General features: G+C 36.8%; 1 protein-coding gene across 1 annotated transcript in view; it reads right to left on the reverse strand.

Annotated features, from left to right (window-relative positions):
• LOC134821872 (arginase, non-hepatic 3-like) overlaps positions 1–14,818 on the reverse strand; it is a 42,006-nt gene extending 27,188 nt beyond the window's left edge. The window contains exon 1 of the mRNA XM_063832683.1: positions 14,799–14,818. The gene's annotated coding sequence lies outside the window, so the exon portion shown is untranslated. The remainder of the gene's footprint in view (positions 1–14,798) is intronic.
• Between the last annotated feature and the right edge of the window lie 252 nt (positions 14,819–15,070).

Here is a 15,070-nt window from a genome sequence, read left to right on the forward strand (position 1 = left end):
CCGCCATAATAAAAACCCGCCGAGTCAATTGTTGGAGTTCCAACAGGATGAATGGCATAATGATTTGATCGTTCCTCTATTAAATTGATACAAGCGTCGTGAACTCACTTTTTGGGTAACGAGGTAGTTTTATTCAAAAAAATCGAATTATCTGGTTGCAACGGACGCACTAGTACTGTTAAAATGATTGAAATCGTGCTATGATACGTAATACGTATTACTATTACTTATTCATACTTATTACCTAGTCGACGGAGGTTAAACTGATTTTGGAGAATGGTCGAAATGTTCAGTTTATTGAGGAGAAGGTACCCAAACCAGAACAAGGACTTGCATATTGTCCGTCATAAATGCACGAACTAATGTAACTGTAAGTTTATAATTTTTATAATCAATTATTGCAGTATAGCAAAATGTGCATATTCAACAGATATGCTAATGTAAATATACACTATTGAACTATAACATTGATGTTATCACATTTTGCGTGGCGTTTTAAAATGCTCCTGTGTTTTGCATTGCTCTAAATTCATCGTAACATAAGTACAATTATGCCGCTAACATTCTGGAACCCTCAATGGCTTGAGCCTTCAATTTCATCAAAACGCTTAAAACCTGGAGTTTTACTTTTTATTTTTATTTCCTAAGAAAATTATACATATGCTTTGTCATTCACCTAAAAGCTTATGATAAACAAAATCATAGATGATACGTACGAACTCTACGAACTCCTCAGTGACAACGAACTCTACGAACTCATCAACCCAAAATTACGAACTCTTGAGGAGTTCGTTTTGTACAACTTACGTAAAATGAAATTAAACAGAAATTGTATTTACAATTCAGCCAATTCAACACATAACATACGATTGTAAAACAACTAAATATATTGGTACTCGAAACTTCTACCACGCGTCGCGTGTACACTGTACATTTCACAGTACAAGGACTGGTCGATCGACTGGAACATTCTGGCGCCAATAGTTTGCGCGCGCACGTTCCCTGGACACGTTGCAGAAAACTTCAACTTGTACTTCTGGCGTTGCGTTTCGTTTTCTTCTGCTGTAAACAGCTGTGATCACACCGAATGTACATTGTACATTCAGTGTTCATGTATGATGTATACATTTTATTTTGCCATGTACAGCAGACTGAACTATTTGAAATTGAAGTGCACTGTGTATAGACTTATAGGTATTATAGGTATATAGTTAATGATTCAAATGTCATTGTAGGTACAACTTTACAACAAGTGAGTAAAATTTAACATTCTGTATTGCTCGTTATTTATTTATTTATACAAAAATATTATAGTTTTATTCTTTATTTTTACCCCAATAAATATCTGAGATCATGCGAGAAATCCTGAGCTGATTACTTAAAAAAAAAAACATTTTCCATGTTTTTTTTTGAAAAATTGACTAACGAACTCCAACGAACTCTAACGAACTCCAAATTTTGAACGAACTCCACGAACTCTACGCCAAAAATCAACGAACTCCGCATCTATGAACAAAATAACTAAAAGTATTGACATACCGCAATTTTCACCTCCAATTATTTGCATTCTTGAAATTCTTTATTATTGTCTTTTTATCATCAGCAGATAGAACTTACCCTTTCGTCATGGCTGGTAAATATGTTTGAATAGAATAAAATAATACATTGTGAAAATGTGAATGCACATACATCGTTACAAGAAATAGGGTAAAATTTCTTACCTGGGCGAAATACAGTGCGTTTAGAACTGCTGTACTGTGTTCCAATTGTCGCTTTGTATTAGGGTAATAGTAGAGGCTCTTACGGGCAAATAAGGCACTTTTCTGCTGGAGCCCCTAGGCTCCTGGGATTATTGTTTTATGAACTAGTAAGTTAGTAAGTAGTGCCGTATTGATAGCCGATCTCAGATGCCAATATGGGGGCTGTATGGACATGTGCTGACGGTTATTTGCTTTTTCCCGCGCACCTCGCTCAATCACAGAGTATATAACTATAAGTATATACTCGAACTTGATTTCAATATAATATATTCACACAACTCCTATAGATGCTTACTTGACGATATTATTATTACGTCAAGTAACCATCTAGGAGTAGATTTACTTTTTTAGTGTTAATACAATAAACAATGGTTAACCGTAGGATAAATATTAATAATTAAAAGCAACCATACGGAGATAACATTTTACTTATAGTAAGTTCAACTCATTTTAAACTTAAAAAATAAAAGCCTTCTTTAAAAAAGAAAACATTTCAATTTAAGGTTCTGATCTCACATAAAAACAAATTAAAATTTTAATATGATATCCGAGAATTGTTCGTGAGGTATAAGTTATTCTGAATTGTCATCACATCGTAGAAAATCATTGATAGAACTTGACTGCAAGTCCCCTTCTGTGTTCTGGAAGAAATTGAATTGTCTTATATAGTCTCATATTAAAATGATTACTGGGTAAGGGTTTCCAAATTTTAGCTAATTTGATTTAATGATGGCTCTGTGGCACAGTTCTGTCTGCTTGTGTAATGGGATAATGATTAATCACTCTACACTCGACTGTCACGTAACTTTTTCAACCCGTTCTCTAGCTGGTCCTGAACGACTATTCCGATTCGAAACTCTAACCCTCTAATCTGATCCCAAACCTCAACCAATCCTTAACAAAAGCATATGCTGAAACCCTAACCCTAACGAGAAATTAGACTAACTTCCTTATACGGTCATATCACGTGATCGAGACAGTTTTGCGCCAATATCTCGTCAGTGGAGCATTTTAACCCTATGTTAATGTCGTAGGGTGTGATTCGGAATCAGCATCCAAAAATAAATCGAATAAAGTTGGTTTCAACTGTCGGGGGCTATTTGAGAACAATCTCGAAGATCGACTGTAGAGTGATTTAGCACGCTTGAACCAAAGTCACGTGATAATTTTAAGGCAAGCGAATTAGTAAACCCCAGCCGGTAGAGTTAGCTGGGAAAAAGTCAGTACCTGTTCAACATGAAGGTCTCCTATCATCGGAAAGTAGGTTTTAAGGTCGTATCCCGGAAAGGAAAACCCGCATTTGCTTGGACAGCACATACAAGGGGGCATCCGACGACCGACACATCCACTGCTAGCTTTTGGTCGGGATTAAGGACGTTTTTGGCTGCTGTTTCCAAATCGATACAGTGCTTTTGCATCACGGGAGTGTTCGGTTGCTCAAAGAGCAAGGGGAGAATCCCGTTTACTGTACTCTGGTCTTGTGGCTTGACTGACCGTTCTTAATCTTGCCTGGATTGGAAGACAAAACTTGTCAGACTGAGGTCATCTGGTGTGTCTTGCGCCGAGCTGTTCACTATTAACTACACCTCTAACCCTAACCTGACTCTGAGCACTAAACAATCGAATTCGTGTTTTACTTGCCTGTCACGTGACCAAAACAGTTTTCCCATAACTCTACAGAAAAGTATTTTACCCTACGTTCTGTTAGTTAGAGACAGAGTAAGGATTAGGGCAAGGGTTGTGGTGAGGGTTAGGACATATGAATAGTTTCGGGGTTAAAGTTACGGTTACTTTATTTTAGGGTTAGGGTTAATATTAACAATTAGGAGATTAGGAATATGCTTAAACCGTTTTGTTTGGCTGCAAAACCAATACCATGAAAAGCAAAGTCACGTGATAATTTTAAGGCAAGCGAGTTAGTAAAAGCCAGCGCCAAGAAATTTAGCGTGAACTTTCACAAACCGACATTTAGCGCTAAATGTTAACTGTCGCAAAACCGACATTCTCCGCTTTCTAGCGCTTTCTAGCGCTATCTAACGCTAAACAGCGCTAAATAGCCTGAACTGTCGTGAACTGACATCTAGCGCTAGATATTGATAACGCTATCTAGCGCTAAATGTCGCCGCGTCAGAAGTCATCAGATGTCGACATCTAGCGCTAGATAGCGCTAAATGTCGTGGTAACATATAGCGCTAGATAGCGCTATCTAGCGCAATCTGTCGCCCACAAAAAGGACATAAATTCTATGCAAATAGCGCTAGCTGTCGCCTGGCGACATTGTCGCGTAATTAGTGTTATATGAAGCTATATAGCGTCATCTAGCGTCATCTAGCGTCATGTAGCGTCATATAGCGCTATATAGCGCTAGATGGCGATATTGGAAAGGTGTCGCGCAATTGGCGGCATTGTCGCTATTTAGCGCTATCTAGCGTCATTTAGCGTCATGTATCGCCATATAGCGCTATATAGCGCTAGATGGCGATATTGGAAAGGTGTCGCGCAATTGGCGGCATTGTCGCTATTTAGCGCTATCTAGCGTCATTTAGTGTCATTTAGCGTCATCTAGCGTCATTTAGCGTCATCTAGCGTCATCTAGCGTCATCTAGCGTCATCTAGCGTCATCTAGCGTCATCTAGCGTCATCTAGCGTCATCTAGCGTCGTCTAGCGTCATCTAGCGTCATTTAGCGTCATCTATCATCATCAGGCGACATATCACGCTAGATGACGCTATATGACGCTATAATATGACGCTAGATGTCGAATTTCAACTATCGGCAAAGGTCCAAATTTCTTACCTGGGCGAAATACAGTGCGTTTAGAACTGCTGTACTGTGGTCCAATTGTCGCTTTGTATTAGGATAGCTTCCGGGATGCTGTACTAATGTGACACCTGCAAACGTCCATACTTACCAGACTTAAATAAACAATCTCAAGGTGTAACAGGGCTGCACGTTTTTCCCACGATACTGCCGAGGCTAGAACAAACAACTTCACGGAAACGCATCGCACTGTACAGATAATATCTGATCAGTGCAACAGTGTGATCTTTGCATTTTCGTACGTCGGTCAAAACGTGCAAACAATTCAAACGACGCGTCATAATTTTTCTCTCGTTTTTCATGAACTTTTATGCTATTAATTCTTACCATTTAAGCTGATCGGAAGCGAATTCTAGTGCTTCATGGTTAATTTAGCTTTCTGATCTAGACGACAATACGTTATGAAATCAAGTCAATCCGCGAGACGAAGTCTTTGAAATCATTCAATTTGAACATATTCTCATATTCAGTTTAACACAAAAAACATTTTCTTTTCTTTTGATACACCATTAAGTTCTAATAACTTACTTTTCATATCATTATCTGTTTTTAAGCTGACCAAGAGTCCAACCTAATGTCAGACTTCGACATAACATGAACTTTAATGTTTATGTACACTTTATATTTATTTATTGACATAGTGTTCGGAAATCTGGGATATTCAAAATTAATTCCTATCGATCATTAGTGTGTGGAATGCAGATATTTGTAAAACTTGTTTAATAACTAACTTTACTGGAAGCACAATTGACGAACACGCAATATTTATGGACACGTTCATTGAAGTTTGAGGATATTGGTATTAGTGACCCTATTAAATGGCACGATGTGGTAAAATATGTCATACTATGAAACTTTATAAACCTTCAATGGTTAGTATAATCGTTTCATCCTCTTGGCAACTTTGTCACATAACGATATCTTTATCAGATGATAAGATATCGCTTAAATTCGGCCGGCAGTGAGTTGTAAACTTTTTCACACTAAAAAAACGTGACAGAGTTTACATGGCCCCTTGCTGCCGTGTTCGACCAAATTCTCGAATTTCCAGTTCATAGGATAGTTCCATATTATAGCAATTATATACTTAATATTTAGCGACTTTTTTCGTTAGATGGTACCACCAGGTAAATTCCGTCACACATTTAAAACATTTATACGAGGGATGTTTATGATACCTTGACAAGGAATGCCGAATTATTTTATGACCTGAATGTGTTGGGAATTGTTAAAATATCTCATTATTATAAGCAAATAAGAACACATAAGGCACAAATAGGTAAACATTGTCACGTATATTTGCATGATATCTCAACATATTGTGTGAAATTGAGCAAATATTGGTATACCAGCTTAAACACCCCATATTACGTACTATGGATCAATCAACATTATTTTAACCACGTACCGGTCACATTAATTAGTATGTGGCAGTAATATGTCAACATTGGCACAATTATAACATCTAAACATGGTAAAAGTATGTAAATTTCGTCACAAAATAAATTATAACTTTATTTGCTCCTTGTTGGCAAAATAACTAGTTTATCAACATAGGTATGGTGATAAAGTAACATTATATTCTAATCGAGGTATGATTCTTCGAAATAGGGGCAGGAAATGTAAATTTCGTCACATAAGTTATTGTAAAAGTTAGATACATTTTTTTTCAAATCATCTGTCCTTATTATAGTTTGAATCGATTTATACAGGAAATATAGAACCCCATGCCAATTTTTATCACATTGAATTTTTACTGTTGGGGCAGGAAATGTGAATTTTGTCACATTTCGGTAACTTAGCAAAATTAACCTCAACGTTGTTAAACTTCAGTTCTAATTTGCTGAACAATAACCTACCAATAATTTCTGGAAGAATATTGAATTCTAATCGAGCTATGGTTTTCATTTTTTCGAAATTTAATTTTAACCTATTTACGATTTCGTATCATTTTTGTGACAATGTTCGCATCAACTACCCTTAACTTAAATAAAATGTGCCTTCCTTATATAGAGTTTTCCCGCCTTTCAAACCAAAATCAATTAATTCATGGTGAATTGATTTTTTCCGAATCATATGTGTGGATTTAAAATGTGGATCATGGGTCAATGTATACAAATAAAATGGAAAAATACGTTCTACTTTTGTATTACCATTTACCTGTTACTTGTTGAAAAGTACAATTTGTACCAGCTATAAAAACAATACTGACTCTGTCTCACTTCAATTAGCCAAATAATCAATGATTTTAATTATACAGAGATGTCATAATATATAAAAGTAATATTAATAATTGAGGAAACAGTTTGGGCTTAGCTTATAGCATATCTAGATTTCTATACGAGGCTTACAACTTTACGGATGATAAATTTCGGGGATTCTGTCAAAATTTCAAACTTCGATAGCTGGAGGCCACGCTTTTTCAACTTTTGATCGTTTTCAGTGAAACTTTTATCCCTAGACAGGTTAGAAATAATTAGTTAGGCCATTTTTCTTGAGTTAAAAAGTCCGGTATTTGATAGGCCGAATAAGTTGGTTCGAAGGATATTATATCCGATACATTGTTAAACCGAGTTACTTAAAGTTAAGGGGTTTCTTGTGAAACTTGTTTTCGAGATGACATTTGAAATAAATTGTAAATAGTCCCATTTTGGTCCAACTATGCCAAATCACCTCAACATGCCAAAAGAAAACCCAGATTTTTGGGCATATATTTATTTGTACTCGTAGCAAGTTGACTCCTTTAAGCCTTCACTCGTGCATGAATTTTTATCCAATTTGAATAGAAAAAGAGTTATGAGTGAAAAACCTTAACACCTAGGCCCATATTTGGGCATACTCACCTAATTTGATTATTAAAAGGCACGGTGTAATTGACTTTGTCACACTATAAAATTATATAAACCCTTGATGGTTGGGATAATCATCTCATCCTCTGGGCAAACTTTGTCGCATAACGATATCTTAATCTCTTAATCAGGTGATAAGACATCGCCTAAATACGGCCGGTACGTACTATATGTTTACCTTGTCACACTATAAACATGTAGTAAATATGGATTTCCAAATATGGATGAGGAATATTAAGGGGACCCCGACAAGAAATGCTAAGTAGTGTAGGATTACTTGATGACCTGGAAGTATAGGGAATTGGTAAAAAATCATACAGCCGCGAGCAAAATAACAAACAGAAGGCACAAATAAGTTTACTTTGTCACATGATATCTGAACATGTGTGAAATCTAGCAAATATTGATATTCCAGCTTAAACACCCTATATCACGTACTGGATCAATCGACACTATTACAACCACGCATTATTGGACAGACGGGGGCACGTGTTGCCGTGCAACGCAGTGCGGTTAATTTCTCATCTGCCCCGTTACAACCAGTTCTTCGAGTGGCTTGTTGGGTAAGGTTTATAAAATTACCGTTGCCGAAGAACACTGTAACGTGGCCGATGTGTCACTAGTATTAGTTTAATTGACTGTAATATTGCCATTCGAGACTTATTGTTCGAACACCCTGTTTCCTTTGTTCATACCTAACTTAGGATTCGATCAAGTCATTCGATCATATTTAAAGTCATACGGCACTCAGTAGCCAGTAAGAGCTAAAGTGATATTGCAGAGCTAGAGATTTACAGGTATTCGTGTACGAGACTTCGATATCGTACCCGTATATTTCTTTAAGTACCGTGTACGACACTTCTCTATCGTACCCTTGTACAGTTTAATTACCCGTGTACGCCACTTCGTTACCGTACCTTTGTGAGCAGGCACTGTTGACCATCGGTACGCCCGGGAGGACCGTTCTGGTGCCAACCTTATTTTACACTATCTCACATAAATTATTATGTGGTAGTAATATGTTTACAGTATCACAATGGAAATATCGCAACATTGTAAAAAATAGGTTAATTTCGTCGCAATAAAATATTATTACTCTGTTTCCTCCTCGCTGGAAAATAACTAGTTTATCGAAATTTTGATGATGACAAAGTTATATTGAATTCTAATAGAGGTATAGTATACTTCAAAATAGGGCGTACGATACAATGTTAATTTCGTCACATAAGTTGTTGTAAAAGTTTGATAATTTTTCGTTCACATCGACAGTTCTCATTACGGTTGTTTATTAATAAAAGAAATAAAGCAGCCTTTACCACTTTTCCGCATTAAATTTATATTGTTGGGGTACAAAATGTTAATTATGTCACATTTTTAGTGACTTAGTAAAATTTAACTAAATATTGTTGAACTTGAGCTCTGATGTGCTAGACAATAATCTACCAATAAGTTCTGAAATTCTAATGAGGTATAGTTCTTCAGAATAGGGACAAGAAATGGTGACTTCGTCAAATAATTTTGGTGACAATTTTAACATCAACTGCCCCATCTTGAATCAACTGTATCGCCCATACTCCTTATATGGAGTTTTCTCGCTTTTCAAACAAAAATGAGATAGAAATGATTTCGGCAATGAACCCAAAATTAAAAATTCCATAAAATGTGACAGAATTAACCTCATTTTCCAATAACCAAGTGTGTGTATCAGGCAACCATTCAAAACAGGATATGTAAGGGCTACAATCGATAGAAGAACCATCACATAATAAGTTAAAAGGGTTTGAGGACACCTCACAGTAGAAAAGAGGTATCGTATTTTTTTATTAAATACTTTTCAAATTTTACCGAGTACAGCAATAGATGAATATAAAATAGAATCGTTCAAAATATCGCCCCCATCTGTAAAATATGATGGGCACCCAAACACGGTAAACACATAGTGAACTATGTCCGCAGTAACTTGGACCCATTACATCGAATTAATCTAAATCCAAAAATTTATGAAAAACTATTTAATAACAAACAAATCCATGGTGAATAACTGTGGATATAGAGTCAAAATTTGTATTTCAATACGTCAAATTCCAGATACATTAGATACAGGTCTGAAATGGTCATTAATGTGTGAGAAGGTGTGCGGGTGAAGTGTGATATGATGTTGAAAGTATAGGAAGGTAGATAAAAAAATTAATAAAACAAAAATAATAATAATATGGGGAGCAAAGAGACTAGGCTAGACTGTTGTTTCACTATCCAATAAACATTTCCATAGATGCTTAGTGACCTCAGCTTTGAAAAGACTAGTAGACACAATCTGTCTTACCTGTAAAGGGAGTCCATTCCACAGTATATGGGTTCTGTAGAAAAATGATTTTGCCAGTGGGCTATTTGAGGTACATGTGGTGTGTGAATTCTGACTTAACTTAGGTAAAATTGATGACACAATAGACAGACTGTCGAGGTGGCAACGTCTTAGTCGAGAAGTGCCCTGATATAAAGAGAGATAGTGAGGCAGTGATACAGGAATTAAATTGTTAAGAACTTTGTGGAAAAAAATAAGATCATTCAAGTCAAACTTTTGAGACAAAGGGAGAATGTCGACAAGCTTGCACTTTTTGACATATTGCTCAGGTGGATAACTGCGGCCCTCTTCAGACAGAATCCATTTAATAGCTCTCTTTTGGAGACTTTCTAATTTATCACTAAGTGATTTATTACAAGGGCGCCAGATTATGGAACAATTTTCGAATTGGCTACGAACCAGGGAGAGGTAAAGCGCCCGGCGACGTTTCTGATCAATGACAATATGGCCATCTCTTCTGACCATACCAAGTTGTTGGCAGGCCTTAGTATAAATTCTGTCGCACTGACTATTCCAACTTAGCTTAGGAGTAACATCGACTCCAAGATCTTTTTCTAACTCTACATACACAAGAGGAGAGCCATCAAGATTGTATGCGAATGGAGGAGATAAAGATGGTTTTCCTGAAACAATAAGCACTTTACATTTTGCTGGATGGAATCGCATTTTGTTTCTTAGTGCCCAGTCAGAGAGATAGTCTATATCCATTTGTAAATTAGTATTATCAGAAGATGAATGTATTTTACGCCAGATTTTTGTATCATCGGCATACAAAACAATATCAGTATTATCCGAAAGGCCAAGAGGAATATCATTGATAAACAATACAAAAAGTAAGGGACCAAGAATAGAGCCCTGGGGGACACCAGAATTAACTGAGAGGGTAGATGACATCTCATTACCAATAACCACTCTTTGGTAACGGCCTTGAAGGTAATTGGTAAGAAATTTGAGAAGTGTACCATCAATGTTATATAAGGTCTTTAGCTTATGAAGAAGGATATCATGATTTACAGAATCAAATGCCTTAGCAAAATCAAAATACACAACATGATTGATAATGTTTTCGTTAAGAGACAATGCCAGGCTATCACAAAAGTCAACCATATTGGTTGTGCATGACTTGTGCTCTAGAAAACCATGCTGCCTGGGATCAAGAAGGGTACTTGTCAAAGAAAGCAGTTTACGTTTAACAATGCGCTCAAAAACTTTCATGACTAAACAAGTAAGGGATATTGGTCTATAGTTTTCAACCTCACTTTTCTTACCTTTCTTAAATATTGGGACAACATTTGCAAGTTTCCATTCTTGTGGAATGTAGCCGCTGTTGTAAGATCCACGAAAAATGCATGTTAGAGGGTAAGCTAAACATACGGAACAATTTTTGAGAATTTTACCGTGTATGCCATCTGGTCCCTGGGCTTTATTTGAATTAATATTTGAAAGAAGCTTACGAACATCCCGATGATCGAAGTCAATATCAAAATCAACATCATTGACATAGGAGATATCAGTGTCATAAAGTGAAGGATCCGAAAACTGGTTATAAAAGAAAGAATTGAAAAGTTCAGCTTGAGCTTTGGGTTTGAACCGAAGCTGTCCAGAATAACTAACACAATTAGGAATACGGCAGGAGTTAGATTTATACTTAACATGTGACCAAAACTTCTTAGTTATTAGCGCTGGATCATCACTATTGAAAAGATTGTCTCTTATTTTGGCTGATGAAAGCCTCTTAAAATCTTTACGGCTAGTAACAAACTTTAACTCATCAGAAATAGAACCAGAAATTTTAAATTTAGCTCTGAGTCTATCCTTTTTACGGCATGAAGAAAAAAGTTCACTATCGAACCACGGGGGTTGAAACTCTGATTTAATAGTTACTTTAGGAATATGTATATCAACTAAATTCATAATGCAGTCTTTAACTAACTTCCAAGACGAATCAGGATCTAGGCATTCTAGGACTTGCCAATTAATCGAGCATAATTCACGATTAATCATGTCCCAGTTTGCTTTCTTATAATTATAGATTTTACGTTTAGGAGTTTTCTTGCGGGAAAAGGAGCTTTTAATTGAAAAAGTGACAGGAAAATGATCAGATTTGCACACGGAATGAGGATCACAGACATTCAAGTTATCGATTGTGTTATCATAATTACTGAGAAGAATGTCTAATGTATTACCACTTTTATGGGTGGGTGATGTGATCAACTGGGAGAGAGAAAGATCACTGAAAGAATCTATGAAGGATTGCTCAATAGGTACGGTACTGGATGAAGATAGCCAGTCTGTATGGGGGAGATTAAAATCACCAATAACATAGATTTTAGGGGGATTCTTTTTGGAAACTAGCTTGCGAATATAACTAACTATGACATCATGATTAGGTAACCCAAGAGTTCCTACTCTATAACAAGTACAGATTACAATACTCTCTTTGTTAGGAAAAGCAATTTTAACGGCAAGCATTTCTGCACCTAGGCTAACTGGTAGTCGGGTTGTAGTGGCATCGAGATCAGACCGAACAGCCAAAAGAACACCACCTCCATTTTCCCTAAACTTTTTAGGGTTATTAGGATCTTGAGGATGAGTCTTTCTCGTGCGGTCATTGCGGAAGATTTCATATTGAGAAGAAGGAAAGATTTCGTTGCTAGAAATAGATTTTTTGAGCCAAGTCTCATTTAGGGCAATTATGTCAGGCTGCTCTATGTTAGCAAAGGATTGAAGTTCGGAAATCTTATTACCATCAAGAAGGGGATGGGAGGAGCTTAGGTTACTGAAAGGAATAAGACCTTGGACATTTTGGTAGAGTACAGATAGGGAGTTGGGACCTGGATTAAGCATAGAAGGATTAACAAGAGTTATCAAAAGAAAGTTAAGAGAGAAAACCCAAAGAATGAATAAAGATACTAGACGCCTGAGGCGGCTGGAATACTTGACTCTATTCATCTTACCAGGGAGAAGAACATTTCTTATAAACCATGAGGAGATAATTACAAAGAAAAGTTTGATGTGGGAGCAAGCAAGAAATGGTATAAGATAACGTGGGCTGTCAAGGAGTAGAGAGGAATGAATATTAGAATCTAGGGGGAATACGGTGTTCATGGACCTAGTCGTGGAGAGAAGAATTGGGAGAAGGTAAGTCATGATGAGAGAATAGAAGAGAAACATATGATTATGATAATTGTAGTTGATGTGTGGGGTGCATGGAGAATTAAATGTGTAAATTTTGTTAGGTATAAACGTGTTGATATGTATATGTGCATTTCTTGACTGTGTACGAGGCCTTTTGCATGCAAAAAGACCTATTCTAAGTCTAAACGATTCATTGTCTAACATATGGAAAAATGGGCAGTGACCGAATGTACCTGAAATAGGAGGCATAAAATTGAGAAAAAGATTAAATCAGAGATTTGTTTGAGTTTTAATTTTAGGCGCAACGTCTTAATCAAAATATTAAATGAAAGAAAAGATCAAAGATTTAAATTCCCAGAAGATTATTTACAACCCTGACAAAACTGTGTTCGTTTACAACAAACTTAAGCCAAGTGGACAGTAAACCTACTCCTCTCATGTTGAGATGAAGCCAATCATGGTATAGAAGTTCATTACATGATCTAAAGTCTCGAGTTAAAAAGTTTGAGAAACAGTCTAGGAACACGCAATTATTCTTTAGGCATAAGTCTTTAAGTAGATTGTTAAAATCTAGAACATTCTTTGCTATGTAGGAATATAAACACTTAATAGGAAGACAACATTGGACAATTATAATTGCAGCGGGAAATAACTGCTTAGTGGTGTCAATTAATTCAGTAAGATACTTCCTAAGGAACTGAACCCCATACTTAGAATGTTTAATGTCATTAGTACCAACACTCAATATAATTTTTTCAATATCGTCAGCTTCTGCAGCTGCATGAGTTTTATGAAAATGATGAATGTTTTCAGTGATGTCTCTAATTTTTGCACCACTTTGAGACACATTGATTACTTTCCTTCCCCGGAATCCCAACTTATTTGTCCGTACGAATTTTGTCATTGACGTACCAAACAGGACAGTGGTTTTCCTGCTCTTCGGTTTTCTTGGAGCATTTCGGTAGTAAAGGGTTGGTGTTGAGGTGGTGGTGGGCGGCATAGGAATTGTAGTGCGGGCAGTCTGCTCCTTGACTACATTTGTATCTGTCTTCGGTATCTGGCAGCGAAAAGATAAGCTATACCGAGTCCCCTTAACTGAGCTCTCTGCACGAACCTTGTGAAGACAATATTCCTGACACCCCGGTTTCATAATATACAAACTACAGTCCTTTGGGGTGATATAGCATTTACTGTTACATCGCTTATCCCCATTTTCTGGAATTATGTCGAGGGTCCTCTCAGCTCCAAATGAAACTACATAAATACCTTGCGACTGGTCAAGAGACACCTCGTCGTCGTTGTGGTACCTAGTTGCACAAGAACCAGACTTGTACATGCTTGCTAGGCATGAGTTTAGCTTGCAGCCAAACTTGGAGTTGATATCATGCATAAGCTCTGATATCCCAGGATAATTTAAAATATCGATTGGCTCCTTAGTCGTGGTGTGTCCATTTGAGGAAGACCATACATATTCTTCTCCAGTGGAAGTGAGCCACTTTGTGGCAGTTTTCACAGCAGTTTGCTTGGCCATAAGTGTTTCAAGTTCAGACATCAAGGTGCCATGTTGAACACTCTTGTTTTGAACAAAATCTGAATGCAACTCCAAGAAGTCCTCGCATTTAACAGAATCCCTCTTAAGTTTCATGACATTCTCAACACTGGCCTTAAGAGCTTTCAGCTCTTTTAATGAAAACGAGTTTAAAACATTGGTAACAGAATTCAGATCCATAGTGAAGGAAAGAGGGAGGAGAAGATGGCGGTGAGGGAGGAGAAAATGGCGAAGTCAATACTGTAGCCCAGGAAGTAGATGCGTTGCTTAGGATACAAACGGTCACGTCATAGTCTCTTCTATCGCTTTGACATTGGGACCTAAAATTATTTGTTATATAGTAGTGTTGAAAGTATTAAAACTTATGAGTGTGACAATTTAAACATTATAACAATATGTATTTCTGAGCAGTGCATATGGGAGTATGGGTCACGTGGCTAATGTTCAGAACTTCTGAACATGCCATGTTAATAGATACCAAAATCAAGCCACTATCGTCGAAAAAGTAGTATTGTTTTTTACCAACATCCTCAAACTCAAATTATAAACGTGTCCATTTACTGTACGTGTCTACCGCAACAGTCGCTATGTA

This window comes from Bolinopsis microptera, chromosome 10, assembly GCF_026151205.1.
Source record: "Bolinopsis microptera isolate Bmic1 chromosome 10, MBARI_Bmic_1.0, whole genome shotgun sequence".
In the NCBI taxonomy this organism is placed as follows: domain Eukaryota; kingdom Metazoa; phylum Ctenophora; class Tentaculata; order Lobata; family Bolinopsidae; genus Bolinopsis; species Bolinopsis microptera.